This window comes from Staurois parvus, unplaced genomic scaffold (genome assembly GCF_062004578.1).
Source record: "Staurois parvus isolate SC_StPar_1 unplaced genomic scaffold, SC_StPar_1.0 ptg000299l, whole genome shotgun sequence".
NCBI lineage: Eukaryota > Metazoa > Chordata > Amphibia > Anura > Ranidae > Staurois > Staurois parvus.
Genome location: NW_028318095.1, coordinates 3,409,695 through 3,436,971, shown reverse-complemented (window position 1 = coordinate 3,436,971; position 27,277 = coordinate 3,409,695). Strand labels below are relative to the sequence as shown.

Sequence of the window (27,277 nt, the reverse complement as noted above, 5' to 3'; positions counted from 1 at the left end):
GGGGCTTTCAGATTCCAATAAGTCCCCCACCCACAGACCCCCACAACCACTGGTCAGGGTTGCGGGAAAGAGGCCCTTGTCTTCATCAACATGGGGACAATGTGCTTTGGGGGAAGTCTCCCTGTCCCAAAGCACCCCCAATGTTGAGGACATGTGGCCTGGTATGGTTCAGGAGGGGGAGCTCTCACTCATCCCCCCTCTTTTCTGACCTACTGGGCTGCATGCTTGGATAAGAGTCTGGTATGGATTTTGGGGGGACCCCCACGCCATTTTTTAAAATATTTTGTTGTGGGGGTTCCCCTTAAAATCCATACCAGATCCAAAGGGCTTGGTATGGATGGGAGGGGGGACCCCATGCCAGTTTTTAAAAAAATGCCGACAATTCTTTTGACATTCAGCTGTCAGCGGGGAACCCTGTTGACAGCTGAAACATTAAAGAATGTTTCACTACTAAAATACTGCATGGCTTAATAATATATCTCACCCAGTATGTTAGTAGCTGAGTGGTATCTTATCGCATACTCAGATGCAGTAAGATACTGCTCAGTAAATTGTCCCTGTTCGAAGTTTCAGTAGGTTTGAATGTTCGATCGCGAACTGAACAGGGGGGTGTTTCGACCCATCACTATTTGCCAGTTGAAAATAAATGAAAAAATCCTGAAAAAAGAAACTTAATGTAGCCACTACATATAAGGACTGGTAAGCCACAATGTACCAAAGGGTTTATATATGCTTTTAAACAAGTCTTCTGTTAAAACGACTAACAGAAGGGTAAGAAATTGAACATAAGCATAAAAAATGTGCAGGTTCACTTTATGCTACCCCATGCAGACAGTGTCATGTCAAATATTATTACTGCATATGGCAATAACGCTTATTCATCAAAGAGGTGAATGTTTCATGTCTTATTAACATCTGAAATGTTTCCCTTGTGAAAACTAACACCTGTTTCACAAAGTCTTTTCATTCTTTGAAAAAGCCAAATTAATATGTTAACTTTACATAAGCTTCCTGTCTGCTAATAAGCAGAAACACTGTGAGACATTACACTTTCTTAAATTAAAAAATGTACAACCCCCTCCACAAAGGACTGGTATCTCTTTAGCTAGAGTATGCACCCTCTACTCCCAAGCTATGTTGATGCCACCCTATAATTAGGCATCCAGTAGGGGTTCAGTATTGCCAAGCTGTGGTCAGGTGAAATATTACAGAATAGTTCTATTTTATAATGTTATCATTTCAGCACCATTGTAGAATGACTAGAACCCAATAAAGATGACTTTTTAAAGGCAATATGTAGACCTCCCACAAGCCAAAGATATGCTGATAGGTTCAGTTCAGCTGAATAAGCCATGGAGGGACAAGTCGCTGGTTGTTAGGATGTCAGCAAGTATCGACTGCTAAATGTTTCACTTCACACTGCAGCTTGAATTTCACACAGCTGAACATCTATCCATTTGGCCATTGGCACAGGAATCTCCATAGTGTTACATACCTGATGGTGGAACCTAAGACATAGAGGAGGGCCTCCCTTGCGGCTCTGACTCAGGGGCCCTAGTAAAGTGACAGGAAGCGCCGGAGAACAGAGTTGCATGAGTGTATGTATGCGGGTTAATGAGCGCACTCTAAAAAGCGGCTATTGCACTAAAAAGGAACCACAAAAACCTTTCTGTATAGAATCAATGAAATGGGGAGTGCAGCGCTACAAAAAGTGATGAACAGGCTGAACCTATCTTCAGCAAATAAATAAATAAATAACAACCAATGTCCAGTACAGCAATAACAGATGAAGTAAATAGTCCAAAAATTATAGGTGACTTCAATCAATGCGGATATGATCCAGTATCCTGATGAGGAGATATAGATAGATTGCCTACTCACCAGAAGCGCAATCTCAATGCGCATATCAAGATCACATGTAGCCGGGGGTCCTAGGTAGGTCCTAGCTAGGTGCTGCCTGGTAATGCAATCCTCTGGTAGTCACTCAGTGGCGTGTGTTAAGGATACTGGTCTGGTGATAACGTGCTTACTCCTCAAGTCTGCACAGATGCCTGGAATACTGGGGCTGAGGTATGGAGGCTCAGTGCCAGGTATAAAGAATAAAGGTGCTCATAGTGTAGTAATATCATGATGGAATTCCCATGGAACAGATGTGTGTCAGGAATGCAGGAGCGGCCGGAGGATGGTGTACTGGTAGAAGTGCTGGGTTGCTTAGGCAGCGGGTGCTCAGGTAGATGTGCAGATGCAGGATACTGGCAGGGTGAGCCGGTAGAAGCAGGATCAGGGTATGCAAAGTCAGGCAGTACAGTTCAGCAACAAGTGGGCAAGTCAGACAGAATCAGCAAGCAGAAGAATAGTCCAAAGGGCAGGCAGAGGTCGGGGCAGGCGACGTTCTAGCGAGGTCAATGACAGGTCGGATAAGCAGAAGCAAAACAGATAGCAGGCTACACAGGAACACAGGGTAAAGACCAAACGGCATTGAGGCAGAGTCCCATCTTAGTTTAAATAGCCCGCCTGGCACCAAAGTGCCATCGTGCATGCGCACCCCTGCACACCCTCGCATGCGACCGTGCATGTGCACCCGCCAACCGCCCACAAACGGGGCCGACAGGAGCCTTGCACCCATGCACAACTGTACTCCTTCTCTGACACATAGACTCTGTACACAGTGCTGAGATTTCTCTCATATTGTTTCTCTTGCTTGTTGAATGTTCCTATCCTATAGTGTTAGGCTATTTTCTCTATTGGTGAAAATTCTTTAACTCTTACGGTTGAATATTCTTATGACTATTTTTCTGTTAGGATCAAATGCTACATTTGCTAAGCAAAAGGCAACAAATAGAAACTGACATACATATTACAAACATTACGGCTATTATTTGTTACTTTTGCGTTAATGATGAGTCATTTACAAAGCAATTTTTTATATACAAACCCCATGGTGTTCTGCTTTAAATCTTACATATTTACATACTATATACGTATTCAGAGAAGACATTACACAGTTTTCATTTAGCAGCTGTACTCGATACATTTTAATATGTATTACTAAGGAAGCAAAGATAATATTACAATATAATCTTTTATATCTTATACATCACTCCCAAATCATTTGACTTAATATCATATCTTGTGATCTGTTATATTAAATGGTAGTTACAACAAACATTGAATTAATTTTCTTTAATATGTATTTAAAGTTCTATAAACATAAACCCTCACCACAGACCCCATCAGCCCCCACCTCTCCCACATAAGCAATTTAAACTACTGTACACTGAACATATTTTATCAGATTTATAAAATTTTACCATGAGAGTTAATTGTATAAAATTGCAAATGGTAATATTTTCACTGGATTTAAATTACATCAGAACAATTAGTTCTATGTTTCCTTACAGTTAGACAACAAAGCACTGGGCCACTGAGGAAGAGAAGCATTTAGAGGGATTAGTCTAGCCATATCCTCTTTGGAAGCAGAATGTCATCTGAAGTTATTTAGTCATGGTTATTCCTTTCCACCACTAGAAAGGAGACTGCTAGTAGCTGTTCACTGCAGGGCTCTGAAAAGTTCCCCATAAAACAAATCTTAGAAAATCTTTCCTTTAAGATCTGTTTCTCTTAGAGAATTGGAATGCTTTACATCATTCAGAAGATACTTAGTTTCTACTGCATCCGTGATATTTTTTTATACTAGTCCCCTGAAATTCAAACCATTGTGAAATTTATTATTTTAAGGATCACTGAGCTTTAGTGTAGGAAAATAAAATGAGCTTTAACAATATATCAATATTAGGGATGGGCGAATCTCCCTGGGTTCAATTTGGGAGGAGGAAGGGGAGAGTGGGGATTGTCTAATCCTGCTTGAATTCACGAAACCTGAACTTAGCAGAAAGTCCCAGTAAAGTCTATTGGGGCGAATATTAATGATAAATTCTGAACATTTCCAAGCTAATGAGCGAGCTATTGTCAAAAAAAGGCATGGGGAGCTGGGCACTGCCAAGAGAGACATTAACCAAAGCAAAAAGAAAAAGAAGGGTCCTTCAAGGGAAACATGGAAAAGACACTAATCCTTCAAATTAGATGCTTGGGAGATGCTTTTAAACTGTAAGTGGTGTTACGGAACAACAAGATTGTCACAGAGAATATTAGCGGCAGCATATTCTGGAATCACTTATTTTAAATGTGGAACAGACTATTTATCTTTTACATTAGGCTTAGTTTAAATTCAGCAGGAGCACGATAATCTGATTCAATTCGCATGAAAAAAAGGCTAAAACCTATAGGAACGTTTACTCCTAAAAAAATAAAGCAAAAGTCCTCAGCTTCATCTAAAAATGCTACATGCATCCTGAATGATGACTTATCTGCATTTTTCCCAGCTTTCAGCTTCCAGAAGATTGCTGCTAAAAAAAACCAATGCTGCCGGTGGGATGGGTTGGGGTGGGAGTTTCAGCAGCTAAAAAGCATCTATTGCTGATACATACAAAAATTTAGCCTTGAAAAAGACTGTTTTGTCTCTGATAGTTAAACATGGGGGTACACAAGAATATGTCACCCACCACACTGCAATCCACAGCAATTTATGGGAATATAACACCACATAGCAGCTAACTCTCACTACATAGACTATCAACTGTCCCTAAGCTACTCTAACATACTGACAAATGAACCCACCCTTTTATCGTGAAGGGGTTTGTACATAATAAAGCAATCATTACTGGCCCTTCTAAGTCAGCTGACCTAAGTTCAAAGGCCAGGCAATGCATTATTATTACAAAGAATTCGCTCAACCAGATTCCTGCATTAAATCACAGGGGCTGCTAAATAAATACAAACAGGGTACCTCCTCTGTAATTAAAATTATACATTTTATGCTTCTTAATTTAAGCTTGTGCTAAGAATTGCATTTGCTAAGCTTGTAAACTTAATATTAATTATAAAAAAATTGCATGTTTGATTCAGTAAATCTGTATTTTCAGTACAATATACATTTCTGTAATCCTGCATTGCCTTGTGGATAAAATGTAAGTGTAGAGAGATAAAACAGCCCCACACTTAATCCAGTTATATACTTGTTAAAAATGCTAAAGCTCAATTTTCATTTAAAGATATTTCTGTTGGTGAGGTTGTAATTCACATATATAGTGGTACTCTCCCATGATACAAGAATTCTGGAAGGACATTTTAGATAAGATATTTGATATAGGTGCTATTGGCCTATCATCAGATTCTTGAACCTGTCTCTAAATTTTGATCCCAGGCTTTAAAAAATCAGTTATCCCTCATTTGCTCAATGTGGCCAAAGGACTTATACCAAGATATGGGCAATGAACTAAAATTCCTAAGGTAAGCAAATGATTTGCTAAAATTTAATTTAATCGCCTAATGGAAGACCTGTCCCACTCCTACAAGAACTCCTACAACTTTTATGAAGCACTCCAGTGCCTTTGCAGACATAGTAGTCCTCCAAACATGAATGTAGTTATCACTGTTTGACATCTGTCTTTGCGTACAACTCTGTGGAGGTAACCTAGGCCGCCAAGGACACCACACAAATGAAATTTATGACAAAACCATATATCCTATTTATGGTAGTTATGTTGGGCTATAAATATGTCCCATGTTTAGAATACCTATTTTCAAATACTGTTGTACGCTGTTCCCATATGACTCTGTTATACCCTTACCCCAACTACTTCTTTGTTCTCCAACAACACACCTTCCTAGCATTGTCCATGCCACTTCCCCCAATCGCTTCCAAGACATTTCCAAGACATTCCAGAGGAGTTAGAAACTAGATAACACTTTTAAAATCCATTTTCCCCTATGTCTCATATCTTGCAATATGAGAGACTTACCTAAAAACCAGGCATATCTTCAGATTGCTCACGATCAGGCAAATAGGTCACACTCCCTGGCTGGAATACATAGGAAAGCAGAAAATTACATCTCTTGAACCATTAAAGTATGTATTTCATATTTCGTATCTAACCGTTCCTCAGATGCGTCTGCATATTAATCTACCCGTAGGTGGAATGTTACTTGTGCCTAGGAAAAGTTATGAGCCAAAATATGAGCTAAGAGAGATTTTGGTTCTAGTTTAGGCCTCCGCCCAGACAACCCCTCCCCAAATGAGGCATTGGTCCTTGGCTTCAGAGACACCCCTTGCTGGGGGACTACAAAATAGGCTGTCAGGCCTAAGAGTGTAAGTTGAAGAATTCTCCCGTTTAACATCAGAACCAACTTGGGAGACGTGCCCTTTTGCTCTGAAACTTGATCTGCTTAACCCAAGGCTGATTGGCAAGTACTTTAACCCTTTAACCTCCTTTCTGTTACCTCTTTGCTGTGCTATTGTTCTCTGTATATTTATATATATATATATTGGTTACATCTTTTTTCTGTAAATATTTTTATTGCACCCTTTTGACCTTTTAGTAATAAATCTTTCTTTCTGAAAGTGCTGAACTGTTTCTATAGCTCGTTAATGCAACTTAGGAATTCCTGCCACTGAAGAGCACTACTATGTGTGTTTAACCATCTGTATAACCTGTCTGCAGTGACAGTGGTGTACAGACGATCGTATAACCCTTTGAGGACCAAGGGACGTATTTGTCCCATGTTTTTAATTGCCTGTATAATCTGATTAAGAACTTAAAATACTTTTTTTTTTTTGGTTTGAGTCAAAATATTAGTTCTTATCAACAAATGGATCTAGCTTTTTGCCAATTATTTCATGAAATGGCTTAGTTACAGCAAATGAAGTGTACGAACTTTAAAAACAAAAAATTGATTCTTTTGGCGTTCCGTAATCTTATGGTCCTCAAAGGGCTAACCATCCTAGTGTTTTTGCTGATATCGCAGTTTCCTTTTTCTCTGTACAAAAAGGAGGTGGTGGCAGTGTGAAGGGTTAATTGCGTAATTAACCTGACCCAGTAACAATTGCGCTCAGGATGCTGGTACATCGATTTGTGATCCATTAGCTGGAAAATCGTTGTGCAGGGTGCAGCTGAGCATGGCATTGTTACGCACATGACATCGCAGTTTTAGATTGGCTAGTCCTTCGGTCATGAGTTTGGTGAGAAGGGCTGGGGTCTGATGTGCAATCGTCACAATGCTCACTGTTGGACTGTTTGCATATTGCTGTCAAACATATATGTACCTAGGCCAAAATTATGTCATACATCCGCAGAGTCTTCATAGGCATTCTTTTTATTTCATCTGGAGGAGTGTTTTTCTTTGTTATACATACCCCATACCCTCCTGCCTGCATACCTGAGCTAAGGGCAGATGGATTTCAAGAAGTAAATGCTATATGAATCATCTTACTCAAGATGGCCACAGCCAGAAATGCTAGGAGGTTGTTTGCTCAACAAAATAAGGCATGTAGACATGGATGGATGCACTTGCTTTGAATATAAAAAATTAATTAAAAACATTTTCAGTTTGTGGTGCTCAGATAGAGTTTAGTTGCTCTTCAGTTAAAAAGTTTCAGCCTACCTGTCCATACTCCCACATCTTATGTCTTTCATTTAACCACTTCAATACCAGGCACTTGTACACCCTTCCTGCTCAGGCCAATTTGCAGCTTTCAGTATTGTCACAACTTGAATGACAATTGCACAGTCATGCAACCCTGTACACATAAAAATATTGTATATGTTTTTCACACAAATAGAGGTTTCTTTTGGTGGTATTTCTATTTTTTCTATTTTTTACAAAATAATGAAAAAAAAACTTTTGAAAAAATACATATTTTTCTTTGTTTCTGTTATAAAATTTTGCAAATAAATAACATTTCTTTATAAATTTAGGCCAAAATGTATTCTGCCACATTTCTTTGATGAAAATAATTAGTGTATATTATTTAGTCTGTAGGAAAGATATAGAGTCCACAAACTATGATATATATATATATATATATATATATGGTCAATCTCATTTCTTGGGGCCCGAAAACTCCAGGATAGGATAGATTTTTGGAAAATAGACAGTACAAGGTATTTAGTAAGTGGCATGGTGAGTTTTTTGAAGTTGTAATTTCTTGTCACATTTTTTTGGGAAATGAAGAACTTTTTTATGTTGTGTCACCAGTCCAGTACAGTGCTGTAATATAACTGGTGTGGCAGTGATCAGGGACACTGACTGCTGACAGTATGTTAAAAAAATAATTACATTTTTTTTTTTCCCATTTTTTTATTTTTTATTACATTTCATTAAATGTTTTTCAACACACTGTGACCAGAGCAATACAATGTACTACTCTGGGCAAGTGATCAGGATTTCTTTTTTTTACAAATTATGATTGCTTATACCAATGTATTTCATTGATATTAGCAACAATTTTTACTGAATAAAACTACCTCATTCAGTCTTTTGTTGTGATTAGCTGTGATCGGCCAAAGCTCATCACATGATACAGATGGGCTGTGATTGGCCCTTTCAGTACCATGTGACTGCTGTGACCAATCACATCTAACAACACAATTGTATACAATGGATGGCATAAAAGGAATTATCATGTGATCTGCTGTGATTGGTCACAGTGATCACATGACACTGGCAGCGGGCCTGTGTAGTGATCTGTCATTGGCTGTGTGGACACAGACGGTGACAGATAATTTGCTGCATGGCCCAGTGGCCGCGTGAGTGGCACCTTCTGACAGGAGGTTATTAGATGCCCACTCAGAAGGAGGAACGTCCTACCCAGCCATCAATCAGCTATCAAAAAGGTGTTAAAGCGGAGTTCCACTCACTCTGTAAAAAAATAAAAGTCAACAGCTACAAAAGCTGTAGCTGCTGACTTTTAAAAAACAGCCACTCACCTGTCCCACGATCCCGCGTTGCCCCCTCCACAGCCCATTTTACCGTCCATCCTGTATTCCAGGCGACAGCTTGCAGCTTCCCAGCCGGGTGCCCACTGCACATGTGCGAGTAGCGCTGCACTTCCTGAAAGGCCCCGTCGTCTTCTGGGACCTGTCACGTGTCCCACAAGACTTCTGGGAGAGAGAGTAGGAGGACAACTTCCATTTACGATCGCCTAGGCGATCACAGCGGAAGTGGGAGCGGGTATCTGTCAAATTCGGGTACCCTTAATGGGGAGCGGGGGACCAATCTTTAAAGCAGAACTTCCCCTTTTGGGTGGAACTCCGCTTTAAGCATGGTTGAAGTATACCAGACAACACAGTTTGTTAACTTGCCCTGTTGCCTGCTGGTGTTCTGGGAAGACTAAGTAGTAAGCCACACAAACGGACAGTCCACATGAATAAACAGTCCAAACCCACCCAAGGAAGGACATAAACAGATGTAAAAGAAAGTAAGGTTTAACCCAACAGTTCTTAGAGAAGCTGCAAAGAGTTTTGAACTCCTAAGTTGCTTCAAAATGCTTTGATCTGTGTTGGCATTTCCATTAATTTGCATGGTATAGAAAGCAAATAAGATTCCAACATATTCCTATGTACAAAATCCTTAATATGCTATGCATATAGATGAGGCATCTGCAAAACTTCATATGTTTGCTTAAGCTTGGAAAAACAGGGAGGTCATCCATAAATCAGACCAGGTGATCATGGAAGAAGACTGCAGGCAATTTTATGATTTTCTTCCTCTTATTTTAAACCAGATTAATATATCATTCAAAAGAGAATGTTTGTCCATTGATAAATCCATAGGTCAGACTGTACCACTTAGCAAGCCCCTCTCTTATCTCCTCATCTCCAACATACTACTGAATTGTCCAGTCAGAGAGGGAAAGTAAAGCTAATTCAGACCTTATGCCTGCAACTCACAGTTTACATAGCACTTAATATTCAAACGTATACATGCAGAGAAGTCATGTTAAGACACAATACACTTAGAAAAAGAATCAGATACACAAACAAATAGAGTAATAAAAAGATTCTGCCCTAAAGAGTTTGTAATATAAACATCGAACTGGAAAATCTCCAAAGCACGGTAGGAGGTTTCCTCCAGTTGTAATCTCTGTCTCCTTTGTGAATTCAAACGATTTCATTTCCCAATTGAGAAGACTGTTTTTATTAGAATGTTGATAATTTATACAGGAAATTGCATAACTTACTGTTGTCTAAGAGAGTTAACAGACTGTTTAAAGTTAATGACATGATGTTATTTGGTTTAGAGCAGCGACAGCCTTATATGGAACAAATAGTCTCAGTTCTATCTCCCTATACTCTTGAGAAACTTACTATTTTCTGTATTAAATGGAGCACAACTATTGAATGAAGGTATGATTGGAGCATCCTAGGCTTTACTTCTATACATTTTAACTTTATGTCTTTAGAATGTAGTGGTTTTTAAAGATCAATTCTTTTTTAAGGCATACAAATAGGTATATTAGTAATCATTCTGAGCACATAGGGGGAAGAGTAAATGTAAATTTTAATTAATTTATAAAAATACGTTTGTATACCTTCTATTGGGTCAAATATGGAAATTTAAACTCTATCCCTAATCAACAAAACACAATCACAAATGTATCCATATATTTAATACCCCAATCCACCTTTTGGGTATCCACATTAACTTTAGAATGTGTGTATTGAACAATAAGGTATTGAATGCAGGACTCTCTATTCCCATTTGCAATATATCACGGTGATATAAGATTACCGTATCTAATGTCTTATATGCTATGCAAGAGGCCTAAACAGTAAGGCTTATTTATGTAAAGTGGTACTCCAGGAGAAATGTTTTGCCAGTTTTTGATTTCAAGTTGATAAAAGTTCCAACCATTCCCAGTCTATTGAAAAATGTGTGTTAATCTTGTGCTGTGTTTTTTACAGAGGTTTTCTTTCATCACTTATAGTAAATAGGTAATGAGGGGAAGGCTAGCCATATATGTATCATTGTTTTTTCGATCAGCCAGAGAGCTAATGGAAAAAAAAATTATTTCCCCATCCAAGCAAGGTGGAAGGAGGAATCCTCCCTGCTGCAACACGGTGTTCCAACAGTCCCATTCAACAGAAATCAATTGTTAGCTACCTTTACATTGAGTCGTGGATGGATCAAAATTCAGCAGGTCCCTGCTGTAACCTGCCAAATTTGGATCCATCTATGGGCAGCCTATATTAGCACAAATAGGAATACAGACAAAATAAAATAAATAAATAAATACATACATAAATAAATAAAGGTGGTTTATTCCTCTCCCATTTCTATATATATATCAAAAACAGCTGGAGATCTATTTTAAAAATCTAGAGGACTCTGTCTGGCATGTGGTTAGAGGCATATGGTATTAGTACCGAATATTCACAGGTCAAAAGTCAGCCCAATTCATTGTAGATCTCAAACATGGCAAATTGACTTGCTCTTCTCTAAGGGTTGTTAACTCTTAGAAATCTCTGTATGGTATTTTCACACACAATCCATTTATAAAGGAAACAGTTTAATCTGTTTCTCCCATAACTGCAATTCCGATAAGAGTAGAAAAACACTGGGTTATCAAGCTGCAGTTGTGCTGTATAAATCATACTATTTGCTGTAGGTGGAATAATTTCCATCTAAACTGAATCCTTAAAATCCCTATGACCATAAAAGTTGGATTTATGAACATAGCATTTAAGTCTGAATGTTGCTAACAGACAACCTCTTCATGGCCATGTCTGATAAGTGGAAAAAATAAAAGAAAGTGCTTGATAAGAGGAACAATTTCCTGAGCCGAGTAAATATATGAGTAGAATTTAGGAGATATCACTTTGGTTGAAGGTCATTCTGTAAGATTCTTTACGGTTTGGCGCAATGAATTTAATCTGTAGTTGCCTCCTGTTACACTGCTAAAATTCTTCACATTCCACAACTGCCACAAAAATAAGTAATACAGCTGATAATGAAATTGTCTGTTTGAACCATCAATGGAACCAAGGTGGCCTTAATTACATCACATAGAAAAATACATAAATGAATGTAAAATAAATTAAAAGAATTAAAACCAGATCATTTGTTTATATACATATATCTATATCTAAATATCTATCTATTTATATATATATAATATGTAAATACAGTATAAACACTAAATTAATCAAAGATTTAAAAATTATTGTATTTGCAAAATTAACTCACCCTCACATAAAATTGCCCTCACTCATTTAATTGTTTTTCTTTCTTTATTATATAGAATGTTAAAAATAGCTTGTTGTTTACAGAGATCAGTAGTTCAAGGTGGAATTTACACAAAGAAATTAATGGCCTATCACCTCATCCCTTACCTGAGATTACCAAATCTATAATTGAAGCTCCACATCATAATATTCAAATCCAAAGCTAGGTATACTACAAGCACAAATTGTATGCAATTTGGGGAAAGTGCATTTAACAATTTAGTCTTTTTCCAGTTATTATTACTATCAGTCCAGTATTATTATTATACAGGATTTAGTATGATGTTCCTATTATTTTTATTATGTTATTTCATTGTTTATTACATTCTATGCTAAAGACATCCCAATTTTAGGATTACAGTACGTATATTTTTTGTTGCTATCTTCTATGTCATCACTAATTTACCAGTAGTTTTTATATTTTATGTTACAGCTCAGCCCTGATAAAGGGGGTGGTGCAAAGCCCTGAAACACTTTTGCTTTATACAGGTGAAACTCAAAAAATTAGAATATCGTGCAAAAGTTCATTTATTTCAGTAATGCAACTTAAAAGGTGAAACTAATGTATGAGATAGACTCATTACATGCAAAGCAAGATAGTTCAAGCCGTGATTTGTCATAATTGTAATGATTATGGCTTACAGCTCATGAAAACCCCAAATCCACAATCTCAGAAAATTTGAATATTGTGAAAAGGTGCAATATTCTAGGCTCAAAGTGCCCCACTCTAATCAGCTAATTAAGCCATAACACCTGCAAAGGGTTCCTGAGCCTTTAAATGGTCTCTCAGTCTGGTTCAGTAGGAATCACAGTCATCGGAAAGACTGCTGACTTGACAGGTGTGCAGAAAACCATAATTGACACCCTCCATAAGGAGGGAAAGCCTCAAAAGGTAATTGCAAAAGAAGTTGGATGTTCCCAAAGTGCTGTATCAAAGCACATTAATAGAAAGTTATGTGGAAGGGAAAAGTGTGGAAGAAAAAGGTGCACAAGCAGCAGGGATGACCGCAGCCTGGAGAGGACTGTCAGGAAAAGGTCATTCAAAAGTGTTAGGGACTTTCACAAGGAGTGGACTGAGGCTGGAGTCAGTGCATCAAGAGCCACCACACACAGACGGATCCAGGACATGGGCTTCAAATGTCGTATTCCTCTTGTCAAGCCGCTCCTGAACAACAAACAACGTCAGAAGCGTCTTACCTGGGCTAAAGAAAAACACACCTGGTCTGTTGCTCAGTGGTCCAAAGTCCTCTTTTCTGATTAGAGTAACTTTTGCATTTCATTTGGAAACCAAGGACCCAAAGTATGGAGGAAGAATGGAGAGGCACACACTGCAAGATGCTTGAAGTCCAGTGTGAAGTTTCCACAGTCTGTGTTGATTTGGGGAGCCATGTCATCTGCTGGTGTTGGTCCACTGTGCTTCATTAAGTCCAGGAGAGTTTGGAGCACTTCATGCTTCCTTCCACAGACGAGCTTTATGGGGATGCTGACTTCATTTTCCAGCAGGACTTGGCACCTGCCCACACTGCCAAAAGCACCAAAACCTGGTTCAATGATTACTGTGCTTGATTGGTCAGCAAATTCGCCCGACCTGAACCCCATAGAGAATCTATGGGGCATTGCCAAGAGAAGGATGAGAGACATGAGACTGAACAATGCAGAGGAGCTGAAGGCCGCTATTGAAGCATCCTGATCTTCCATAACACCTCAGCAGTGCCACAGGCTGATAGCTTCCAGGCCATGCCGCATTGAGGCAGTAATTGCTGCAAAAGGGGCCCAAACCAAGTACTGAGTACATATGCATGCTTATACTTTTCAGAGGTCTGATATTGTTCTATAGACAATCCTTGTTTTATTGATTGCATGTGATATTCTAATTTTCTGAGATTGTGGATTTGGGGTTTTCATGAGCTGTAAGCCATAATCATCACAATTATGACAAATCACGGCTTGAACTATCTTGCTTTGCATGTGATGAGTCTATCTCATATATTAGTTTCACCTTTTAGGTTGCATTACTGAAATAAATGAACTTTTGCACGATATTCTAATTTTTCGAGTTTCACCTGTACACAATTAGTGTTTGGAACAAACCTATTTTTTGTACTCGAATATTACCAAGTGCCACTTCAGTTCCAGATTCATCCATCCCCATAACAGCCCAAGGTGATTGTGGAAATGCTTCTGTGTCCAGAAGCCATTGGTCTAACATTCATATTCCTTATTCATCCACCATTATACTGTTGAATGAAAACAATACAAAACCTTCAATCAAATAATTTAGTGTTCCTCAACCATTAATACACTCTTCAAATCATCCCATTTCGGAAAGCTAATCTGCAAGTTTTGTAGGAAATATTCTTTCTCTATTGAAATAATTACAGATGTCTTGTCTCTTTAGCTAACTCATAGTGCTCTGGGAATCATTTGGAATGTAAACAACTATTATATACTGTTTCAAAATATATACATTTAAATTTCAATTGAGGGGGGCGCATGCGCGGCCGGCACCCGGATGGACGTGCTTTGCTAGCAGCTCCGTCCACCCGCCAGCACTAAACGGCTCACACCGGCTCTGGGGACAACAAGCGGCTCCCAGCCCTTACCGCAGGAGGAAAACCCCGGGTCAGCCGGGGAAACTCACAGATTTCTTCCCGGCCGTCGGGCCGGGAATCCAAGATGGCGCCCGCAACAGGCACATCAGCAGCATGCAGGGAGACAGAGGCAGCCATGAGGAGGACTACAGGGACCAGCAGATGGATCCCAGGCTGAGACAGTCACTGTACCCAGGGGACCCTGGTGAGTTGTCACCTCCATTGTCTACGGCAGACCCTGCACACAGATATTTCCACATCGCTCAACCAAATTACTTGCGCTATAAACCATCAAGAACCCTGGTGAGTTGTCACCTCCATTGTCCCCTACATCCAGCAGCCCAGCCAAATCTCGGCCACGACTGGATCATGACCTTGACCCCTCATATCAGGCCTTAAATATTCCGCCTCCACCACCTCATGCGTCCTTTCCTGACATAGATGCGTTCCCTGCATCAGATCAACCGCTGACAGAAATCTGCATGAAAAACATGCTCTCATCGCTACGGCAGACCCTGCACACAGATATTTCCACATCGCTCAACCAAATTACTTGCGCTATAAACCATCAAGAACGCAGAATACAACACATTGAAACAAGTATGGGAGATATAATAACGGCACATAACGATCTGATTGACGCTCATACGGATCACACCTCTGACATCGAACAAATCAATCTAAAATTAGCCGACCTAGAGGACAGATCACGCCGTAACAACATTAAATTTAGAGGGATACCTGAATCAGTTACCAATGAGACACTGCTCCCTTATTTACAATACATCAAAACCCTCATCCCATCGATCCCTGACTTAGAGCTTGCAATCGATCGGGCCCACAGACTACCCAAACCTACATTCCTACCAGCGGCCATTCCAAGAGACGTATTGGCACGTATACATTTTTACCATGTCAAAGAGAGAATCATGAAAGTGGCCAGAAACCCGCCACCACTTCCGCCAACGCATGCTAATCTTAGATTATACGCGGATCTCTCCAAAGCCACACTTCTCAATAGGAAAAAAATTATTTCCATTACCAAGGCCCTAAGAAATCATAACATAGCCTACCAATGGGGTTTCCCTACAAAGCTAACAGTGCGGCACCAAGGTAGACTTTTCACAATCAAATCCCTTGAAGCAGGCCTAGATCTACTCAAAACATGGAATATCATACCCATAGACGCACAGGGAACTGCTCTTCCTCCTGTTCAACATATGGAGGCGTCATAACTAACAACGGAAAACAAGATACACGAGGCAAAACTATACGGGAACTTGTCCCCAGAGACTCTTGTTCAATATCGATCTACTGGCGATCGGCCTAAAATTGTTGAAACTCAATTTTTCAGTTTACACTTGGCCTGACCCCTTAGGCGGTCAAGATTTGTTCACACCCCCCAGTTTTGAAGTAGCTATGGAAGCTATTCGATTTCCTTGCATTTTTTGCAAGTTCTTTTTTAGTGTTTTATGTTTCCCTTCTCCCCCTCAAAAGTGGCACCATCACTTATCCACCCTCAATCTAAAAGCTAATTACTTTGACTTTACATGGAAAACTACATACAGCTTACCAATCGCACCCAATCTACACTGCAGTGATATAAATTTCAACTCCCGCAAACGGACACTCATGGAACTACACCTCTATCAAATAACAACCCATTTAATTACACACCTCAGGAATGGACTATTAAATGATTAACATCACATCCCTCAATGTACGAGGCCTTAATTCTCCCTTCAAGAGATCAATGCTCTCCAAAGAAATAAGGAAATCCCAAGCAGACATCATCTTCATACAAGAGACCCACTTAGTCACGGGAAAAATTCCAAAATTACAGCTTCACCACTTCTCCCAAATATTTATGGCAACTGAAACCAAAAAGAAAAATGGAGTTCTCACCGCTATTAAAGACTCTATTTCACTTCGAACTATTTCGAGCATAGCCGACCCACATGGCCGATATCATATCTTAGTGTGTCAAATAAATGATTTGACATACACCCTAGTGAATGTTTATGGCCCAAACAGCAAACAACTGTCCTTTTTCCGCAAGCTTTACAAAACCATATCGCGCCATAAACAAGGCAGACTTATCATTGGAGGCGATCTCAATGTACTGGGTAATCCGCTCTTAGATTCATCTTCTACTAAAAAACCCACCAAACTTGACTTTAACCATTTCCTACACGATCACGATTTATATGATATCTGGAGATGTCAACATGGTACTGAGAGAGATTACACCTACTACTCCCCTCCTCACCTCTCATATTCGAGAATCGACAACTTCATCACTGACAAGTGGACGTTACAGCACGTGAGATCATCCAAAATCGGTACCATAACATGGTCAGATCACGCTCCAATCAGTATATCCTTGGAAGACGACCTACGATCTGCAATTCCACCTATATGGAGATTGGACTCTTCGCTTCTGAAAAACCCAGAAAACCAGAAGCATATCCTAGATGCCCACAATCTCTTTTTCGACACGAACTCTACCCCAGATATCTCAATCACTACACTTTGGCTAACATACAAAGTATACATGAGAGGTATCCTCATACAATTGAAATCCCGCATAAAAAGACAGAGATCCCAACAAATTGACCAATTACTGACCTCAATCCGCTTACATGAAACAATAAACAAACAGACTCCGAACCCTTCCACAGCCACGACCCTAAATTTAGAAAGAAACAAATTACGTACTATCTTACTCCACAATTATGATACTAATCTTCAAAAAACTAAAACCAAATTCTATGCTCTAGGAAATAAGGCAAACTCACTCCTTGCTAAAATTGTCAAACAAAAAAGAATCAAAGCTAAAATCTCCACAATCCAACACCCTAACACTCGCACCACATTAACTAATCCGCAAGATATAGCCAATGCTTTTGCAATATATTACCAAAATCTATACAATATAAAGGATGACTCAAATACAACCCAGCCAACGACTCTCTCCATTGGCGAATTCCTACAAAACATAAATCTCCCCTGCATTACCCCTCCCCAACTTGAATCGCTTTCGGTACCGATATCGCCACCAGAGATTAAGAAAGCCATAAACACTCTCCCCCTAAACAAATCACCAGGGAACGACGGCTATACTAATGAATTTTACAAATCACTAGAACCCAATCTTACTTCTCACCTATCTGCACTTTATAACCATGCCGCAACCAATGGGGAATTCCCCTCTGACATGCTACAGTCCATAATAACTACTATCCCAAAACCGGGCAAAGACCCCAAATTAATACAAAATTACAGACCGATCTCTTTACTCAATACGGACATAAAAATATACGCCAAAATAATTGCCCTACGATTATTTCCATATTTACCCACACTAATCCATCCAGATCAAGTGGGATTTATACCTGGTAGACAGGCTCCTGACGCTACAAGACGAATTATCTCCCTACTACACCATCTTGAGACCAAAAAACAACCCTCCATCCTCCTATCACTAGATGCGGAAAAAGCATTTGACCGAATCCACTGGCAATTTATGAACCTTACTTTACAAAAATTTGGAATAACAGACTGGATGCTTTCAGCGATCCTATCTCTTTACTCCAAACCCACTGCCAGAGTACTGACCAATGGCACACTCTCACAGCCTTTCTGCATATCAAACGGCACCAGACAAGGATGCCCTCTTTCCCCCATAATTTTTGCCTTACTTATTGAACCATTAGCAACCAATCTTAGAAGCGACCCAAACTTAGTCTCTTTGCAGACGATATTATCCTTATGATTACGAACCCCTATAATTCACTTCACTCAATACGTACACATATACGCAGATACGCAGATGTCTCATACTACAAACTTAATGAACCTAAATCATCTATACTAAACCTGCACACACCTATTGAAACCCAAGCCTTAATAGCCACAAATTTTCCCTTTACATGGGAAACACATAGCATACCCTATCTAGGGATCAAACTCACTGCAACTACTAACCAACTCTACACAACTAATTTCAAGCCTTTACTGGAAACCATCCCTCAAGAACTAAAGTGCTTACGCACATCCACACTATCGACTCTAGGTAGAGTAGCAACTGTGAAAATGTGCATATTACCTAAAATACTATATATATTTCGGACGCTTCCTATACCAATCACACACACCTTTTTCGCTAAACTTCAATCTAGAATAAACAAATTCCTATGGAACTCTAGCAGACCCAGATGCTCTGTGAACCTATTACTACGCCCTCCCTCCAGGGGAGGAGCGGGTCTTCCTCACTTAAAATCATACTACCAAGCCGCTTTACTGGACCAGCTCTTCTTCTGGTGGCACCCTACCGATGAGAAGATTTGGACCAAAATGGAAATCTCCTTGAGCCTACCACACGCAATAACAGACATACTATTCATACCCAGAACAGCTCAACCTAAAACCTTGCAAACACACCCCTGCATACAGGCTTCTCTAAATGCTTGGTTTGATTTCTCGACCCGCGCTCAAGGAAACACAAGCAATGTGAAAAACCCCACTCCCCTGACAGCCTACACTTCCTCACTCCTCACCTAAACTTATCAACATGGAGAAGCCTCGGTATACTTCACATAAAAGATATTTACACGAATCACAAATTAGACTCCTTCTCTGTTATCCAGCGGAAATTTCGTCTTCCTGATAGGGAACAATTTACTTATATGCGCATAACCCCCTCCATCAACAAAACAAAAATACCAATTGAAATAGAAATTCCTGCAACTACACAGAATTTCTATCAAAAGAAACAGTATCTTAAGAAAGGAATTTCGACCTTCTATTCACTTATTACCGAGACACAATTTACTACACATACTTCTTCCTTAATCAATTGGGAACAGAATCTTTGCCAAACAATAACCCCATACATTTGGGAAAAAACATTCGCCATCACCTTTAAAGCCTCCAAATGTAGTTCCCATTGGGAAACATATTTAAAAATACTACATCATTGGTATTTAACCCCAACTAAATTAGCCCTCTTTTACCCTCAACATACGAACACCTGCTGGAGACATTGCGGAGAAAAAGGAACACTTCTCCACATTCTTTGGGCATGTAAATTGCTCAAATCGTACTGGAACAAAGTATTCCAGATAATTTCCTTACTCACAGGAACTTTAGTAACTCCAAATCCCGCCTAAGCGCTTCTCCACATTGGAATAGACACATTCCCGATAAACAAACGCACCATTATCATCCACATCTTAGCAGCTGCAAAAACTAACATCACCAGACTATGGAGATCCATCACCGTCCCATCAGTGTCCCGCCTCATATCTGACCTTAACCTCCAATGTGCAATGGAAAGAAGAATAGCAATTTATAATTCCTCCTTCCACAAATTTACAAGCCACTGGTCGCGATGGTTAAACAATCCCAGATGCGTAATAACATGATTACTATCTGTAATGAGTACAATAATTCATACTAGTACTTCATTGGTGCTTTTCCTCTCCTCCCCCCTCTCCATGTTTTTTTTTTATGCTCCTTCCCCCCTCAACTTCATGTTCTCCCCATATTTACACCTCCCTAGTTTTCTAGAACGGTTCACAACAGACCGAGCATACCTCTCATGTAAATAAATTAAGGATGCACAGGCTCCCCGGCCATTAGGTGGGGAACCTTCTCTTTTCTCTTAACTTTTCTTTTCATGTCTCATTTTTCCCAAATGTGAATCGAACAAGGTTGATCATTGCATGTTACTCTTTTTTTTCTTCTTTGTATGTTGAAATTTCAATAAAAAATATTTGAATATAAATTTCAATTGAAGGGTGCCAAAAAAAGTAATGTATGTGTAGGTCAGCCCTAAATCAAAATTCTCTCTGCTAGCAGCAAGCTGGAGACCTGGACCACTGTTCTCACATAGAGACACCTTCACAGTGCTCCAATCAATTACACTTCCAGCATCCTGAGTGCATCAGAATAATAAAACATAAGGGTTCAATTGGGCTTTAATGAGGACTGTAAGATTTTGGCACGCCAAAAGAATCAATTGTTTTGTTTTTAAAGTTCGTACACTTCAGTTGCTGTAACTAAGCCATTTCATGAAATAATTGGCAAAAAGCTAGATCCATTTGTTGTTTGTTGATAAGAAATAATATTTTGACTCAAACCAAAAAAAAAAGAGTTTTAAGTTCTTAATCAGATGATACACGCAATTAAAAACATGTGACAAATACGTCCCTTGGTCCTCAAAGGGTTAAAAATAAAACTGGCCTGAAACCAATATACATTCAAAGGCCAATTTATTAGGTATACCTGTTCAATTGCTTGGCAACACAAATAGCTAATCAGACAATCACATGGCAGCAACTCAATGCATTTAGGCATCTAGACGTGGTGAAGACAACTTGCTGAAGTTCAAACCGAGCACTAGAATAGGGAAGATAGGGGATTTAAGTGACTTTGAACTAGGCATGATTGTTGGTGCCAGACGGACTGGTCTGGGTATTTAAAAAACTGCTAATCTTTTGGGAATTTCACACAGAAGCATCTCTAGGGTTTACAGAGAATGGTCCGAAAAAGAGAAAATATACAGTGAGCTGCAGCTGTGTGGATGAAAATGCCTTGTTGATGTCAGCAATCAGAGGAGAATAGGCAGACTGGTTGCTGCGAAATTAAGATGTTAGGGTCAAAATTTGGCCTAAACAGCATGAAAGCATGGATCCATCCTGCTATGTATCAATGGTTCAGGCGGGTCATGGTGTAATGGTGTGGGGGATATTTTCTTGGCACTAGCAAGGTATACCTAGTAGGCAGCTAGTGAGTGTAGAAGGCTTAGAAGATGTCCACGCTGTTTCAGGCAAGATTTAACCACCCCAAGGTACCTGTATCTGTTGATGGTATCCTTAAAATTTTGAATTATCATTAGGGTTTAGTTTATACAGGTGTGGGAGAGGATGAGGGGGGCCAGTCTGAAAGAAAATGATGGGGCAAAGTTTTATAAACTGTCTGCCATCTCTCTAAGAAACCTCAGTTCATAGGCACCCCATTGGCATGATATTGTCATCTAATCCAGTTGAAATAGTAACTAAAAATGCACTGATGAAGACTTTTCTCCAGTCTTTATAAGTGAACCTCACTGCATACAAATGTGTATGTGTTCTCACACTCGTGCACATACACATAGAAAACATAATAAAAATACAAGCTTCTATATAGCTGGTACCACAAGAAAATATTTGTAATAATACTGTATGATAAAGCTTTGTTCACAACCACGTAGTCTTACTAAACATGCAAGAAGTAGCAACACAAAAAAGTTATATTACTTTTTTTATGCATTTTTTTTATTTTGGTTTATTATGCTTTTACAAGGGTTTCCATCTGTTACAAACAGTTTACTTGCATCAGCTCATCAGTTTTTATCTGTTAACATGTGTTTCCTACATAATGAACAAAAGAAAAATGCACGTAGTTGCTTCTTTGTACAATGCAGAAAAATGCAATAATGTCTTCACCCATGCAAATGCCAACATTTATTATCATTACACTTATGTTACTATACTGAAGCTACATGCCACCGAATGTTCATTTATTTTAGTGTGAAAGAGATCATATTTTTGTAAATAATCAGTAAGATACTTTGTCTCTATTTATAGATTGTAATTAGCCTGTAATTATACTGTAGGGTTGCCGGATACCTGAAAAAAAGCTAAAAAAAGAAAAGATCAAGTATGTTGAAGTAATAGTAGCAGTAGTGGACCTGTAATAGAAGCATCTTAGCAATTGCTGGCCCTGTAAGAGCAGTCAAACAGATCTATGACCCTGTAAGAGCACTCACAATTTTTCTTAGGTTACAATGGATCTCCCTCTAAGTAATCTAGCTCTTGCTCCTTTGATAGCAGTAATAAGTAACTTAATTTATTGGACAATTAATCCCACTTACAATGCCTAGATGGTAGGTTCTACCCAGCCCTTCTGCAACACTTTTCAGCCAGAGGATTAATTTAGCCAAGTCACTTCTATCCATTCCAGGAGGTAGCTTGAGCCTCTGCAACATGCCCCAAGGCCAAGACAATGCCCAATTATAGAGACACTTTATAAACACAACCTGCCCAGGCATAGCCCCGGAGGAAAGAGAACACTCTGTAAAGTAGATCCACATTTTTATTATCTTCCCAAACCATACATCTGAACAACACCATCAAGGATTAGTTAGGTCAGAGAAATGTTCATAACCCATGGATTGTTTTCCAGCTCAAGCAGGTTACAGCTTAGCAACAATACAATTACATTTATTCTGGGACACAACATCTTAGAAATGGGTTTCTACACATAGCATACTTGCACAAGGGATGGTACATGAACTATGCATAAATACATAAAACTGCATTAATTAATTATTAAATAAAACACATGCAATTGTTTTTAATTTAAACAATGCTGAAAAAAAATAAATAGAACCTGTACTATCCCTGGGGTTCTCTTACTATATGATGCAGTCCCCTGTCATTATGGCAAATTTACCTCAAGGTGTGCCCTTATCTAGCATCGACAGCTCTGTGATCTTCATAGCTGCTTCACTATTGCAGCTGCCATCTTTGCTGTTGTTCTTGCAGCCCAGCGTCTTCACTTCAGACGTTAGATTGCCACTGATGAGCTAGCTGCTGCACAGAAAAATAATGGTAGGTGATTTTTTTTTTTCACAGAAGAAACAAAGTCTCTTCTGCCCAAAAGCTCTACCTTCTATACTTTTTTTTTTTTTTTTGCAAAGCTTAATTGAACAAGCTGAAGTTAGAAGCTAATTGGCTACCATGTGCAATAGCACCAGATTTTGTGCTCTCCAGTTTTAGTAAATCTACTCCAATGGCCATGTTTTTATGATTTCTCCCTAAAACACAAGCCATGGAAATAAATGCAACTCTTGTGTGGCTGATATCTTGTTTAGGGCATTCATAGTAAAATAGACACACTGCTCAAAGTAAACCTGTACCTTACCCATTCATAGCAGAGTACCTTCCACTCACTTTTATATCACCTGTCCAACAAAACCTCCTCCATTCCCCCTCTTCGGACGTAATGCATACATTCCAGGTCAACTCTGTGTCAGAGATTACACAGCTCTAAAAACAGTTTACCTGCCAGATATGACAGTGCTTGGCCTAGTGGCTGACTGCTCAGGCACCCTGTGCTGCCATGTGGAAGGCAGGGGTAAGGGTCATATGCCCATATCCTGATAAACCAGGTTTTTCTTGGGGCATTAGCGGGAAAACAGCATGGCAAGAAGTTGTATGAAAGGTAAGTACAAGCATCAAACTAGAATATGTGGCTTTCCCTTGAATAGACAAAGTACAAGTTTTTTGTTTTTTGAAAGTCAGCAGCTGCAAGTACTGTAGCTGTTGATATTCAAAAATCAGGTACTCTCCTGTGCCTGGTGTCCAATGGTGTCCACCTGCAATTTGTTCTGCTTTGGGTCTCCAATGCCTCCATCTTGTTGTGGATTCCTGAGTAACTACAGCTGGTACCCTACTGCACATGCACAAGCTTGCGCAGTGCTTTGTGAACAGTCCCCCCGCCTTCTGGGACAGGAAACATGTCCCAAGAGTCTAGGGATGTCATAGGGCAAGGGATGTCATCCTCACCTAGGCAATGATTGTGGAATTGGGAGCAGGTACCAATAAAAATCAGTACTCACTCCCCCCTCCCCTCCAAAAAAATACCCCCTATAACGCAGTTACAGGCTGGGGGAAGGGAGCAAGCCACCGGGACTTCGTTTTGAGAGCGAAGTTCCAATTTAAAATGCTTTGCTTTATTTACAATTGCAGAAGTGACAGTGTCTCTTCAAAGCAGGGAGGCTAATGGAATGCAGTGAAAAACAGAGATCCCTCTAGTGGCTAATTAACATTTCTCTATATTTAATAAAATGAAACCACTGAAATAATAACTCAGACAACATGCTCTGTTAAAACAAACTATAATTTCCCTTTAAAACAGACTTGTAGATAATATCACTGTTGATGATCCTTTAATTTATCATCTGTAAAGTACATTAGCTAAAGTGATTGTAACTGTGTGTGTTAATGCTTTTATGTAAATGGTAATAGAGGCTGGCAGATCGGATGAAAACATTCAATCCAAACATAGTTCATTTGGCAGCTTTGACTGTTGTTTTATAATTATTGGTGTTTCGGCATGCTGTTACAGGTGCTTACAACAAATGTACAACACATTCATCTGCATTGCTGCCAAATCCCACTGCTGCCACAAAGCCAGTTACAGACTGGCAAGGCAAGATACATTTTTATACTTTTAATTATACATTTTTGGAAATCCTGTTATCCAGGATTATTCTCAGTTCTGCCTATCAGGAAAACACACTAGCACAGGAGTTGTCACTATCTGAACTAGGTAACAATTGGCTTTGGGAATTCATTTACATTTGTCTATTCTTAGCCATAGGAAAATTTTGAAATTTGCAAATCAATAATCAATAAACGTTCAAGAATCATCATTGCATTCAGAAATTTCCACTGTAAGAGTCTGTGAGCTGAAATGTTGACTAGATATAAGCACACAATTATCTGAGTACAAATATTTTAGAGTCACTAATCACAGGTACAATTTAATTTTTTTGCACTAAAGCACTAACATTTCAAAAGAATTATCAGTTTCTTAAGGGACATATATATTTTTGGCCAATTTTATTTAATTTTTTGCTATTTGTATAAAATCTTTAGTTCACCTTCCAACAGCATTTACTACATGCTGTTCTATATGATTTTTCAGTGCATTCTGGGCTTTCTAATAACAACGTCTAGCACAGGCTGCTAATTTTGACTCTAGAGAGAAAAGGACACACAAGCATTGGACATTACCTCGACAAAAGTCTTTAATTAATAGAGTAAAACAGATATATTCTCCTAAACATCAAGATTCACAAGCATATCATGATCAACACTAGTCCGGGTGTGAGTTTGTTCTGAGGAAGAGGGGATCACTCCTCAAAACGCATCAACCATTTTCAAGTGTCTTCCTGGTTTTTTAGATTCGCTCAGTGATTCATGTCACAAGGACTAGTGGTCATAAAATGCTTGTGAATCTTGATGTTTGTGAGTATATATCTGTTTTACTCTATTAATTAAAGACTATTGTCAGGGTAATGCACAAGGCTTGTGTGCCCTTTTCTCTTTCTTGTTTTTAAGTGTGTCTCCTGGGCTTCCCCAGCCCCAAGGGTTCTGCACAGCTTTGCCAGATTTGATTTGATTGAATGGAAATGTGGAAGAATCTTGGTCCACTTATGCCTAAACTGGTCTTTTGAGTGCAGGAGGTTTTTTCTTCTTCTTGCTAATTTTGACTGACTCAATCAAACCTAAAATCAAGATGGGGTCATATCTGCTGGGAAAGTTAGGGGAGAGCCCCTTCTAGAATTCAGCTACATGTGTAATTAAGCTTTTGGTGGTCAGTGCTCCCCTCTCCCCAACATTGGTGGTCAATGCCTCCTGTAGCACTGGTAGTCAGGGTCGGGTCTCTCTTGAGAACTGAAACTATGTAGATAGTGTTCCAAAGAAAATCATTTCATCTATCACTGTCTGCACTTTTCTTTGTGACTGTCCTGTGTTTACAAGACCAACTTTGCTCTCAGTCTCTACCACACAAAGTTTCTTACATATGTTTTTAAAAAGAGATCTGTAAAAAACATTGCAATATGGAGACACAGAGTTAGTCCCATGCAGGGGCAGACTGACCTTTAATGGGGCCCCCGGGCAATAGGGGATCATGGGGCCTCTGTGTCCTTGCCCAAACTCAAAAAAGCCTATGAAAAAGGTACCATGGGCATCTCATGGGGCCCCCTACTGATCCCGGGCCCTCGGGCAGTGCTCGAGTTTCCAAATGGTCAGTCCACCCCTGGTCCCATGAACATAGGGCAGTCAGAATGATTCTGTACAGAGAGAGATATCCACGCACCTGTCAATTAATTCTGAGTCGTCTCAGAAATGTCTCAAAATATGTAAAATGCAAGTGGAAGCAAAGGCTTTGTCAGACCCTGGCACCCAGTGCAGATGTCTTGAGTTTTCTGCCCAGTGCCCCAGATGCTAGGGTCTGATGATCCCTATAATTCCACTTGCATTTTACATAGTTTAAGACAATTCTGAGATCACTCAGAAGTCATTGATAGGTGCATTTCACCTGCAGTTGGCCTCCTGATCTGCGTTGGATCCCTTTATAAGCTGCATAACATGTTTAACAAAAGACAGTTGACACGTCCTAAATTTCAGATGACGAAAATCAGACCGACTAAGATTTTCTCTAAATGTGAATAAATGCATTTTATAGCAATTTTTAGGCAGAAGACTCCAATTTTAAATGTGCATAAAGCTTGCTTTCAAATAAATCTGACATTAGGTATGTGCATGTCAGAAATGTTTTGTTTTGGATGCCTTCGTTCATTGAAGAATTTTGTTTCATCACATTTGTCGTGTCGGCCCAAATCATTTTGAGAATTTCATTTCATATATCCTTTGGTCTGGGTGGATTCGAAAAATTTAACAGTTATTCTGAAAGATTGCAATATATTCAATATATTACCAAATC

General features: G+C 39.4%; 1 protein-coding gene across 1 annotated transcript in view; it reads left to right on the top strand.

The window, feature by feature from the left end:
- ROBO1 (roundabout guidance receptor 1) overlaps positions 1–27,277 on the top strand; it is a 1,375,987-nt gene that overhangs the window by 650,122 nt on the left and 698,588 nt on the right. The window lies entirely within an intron of this gene.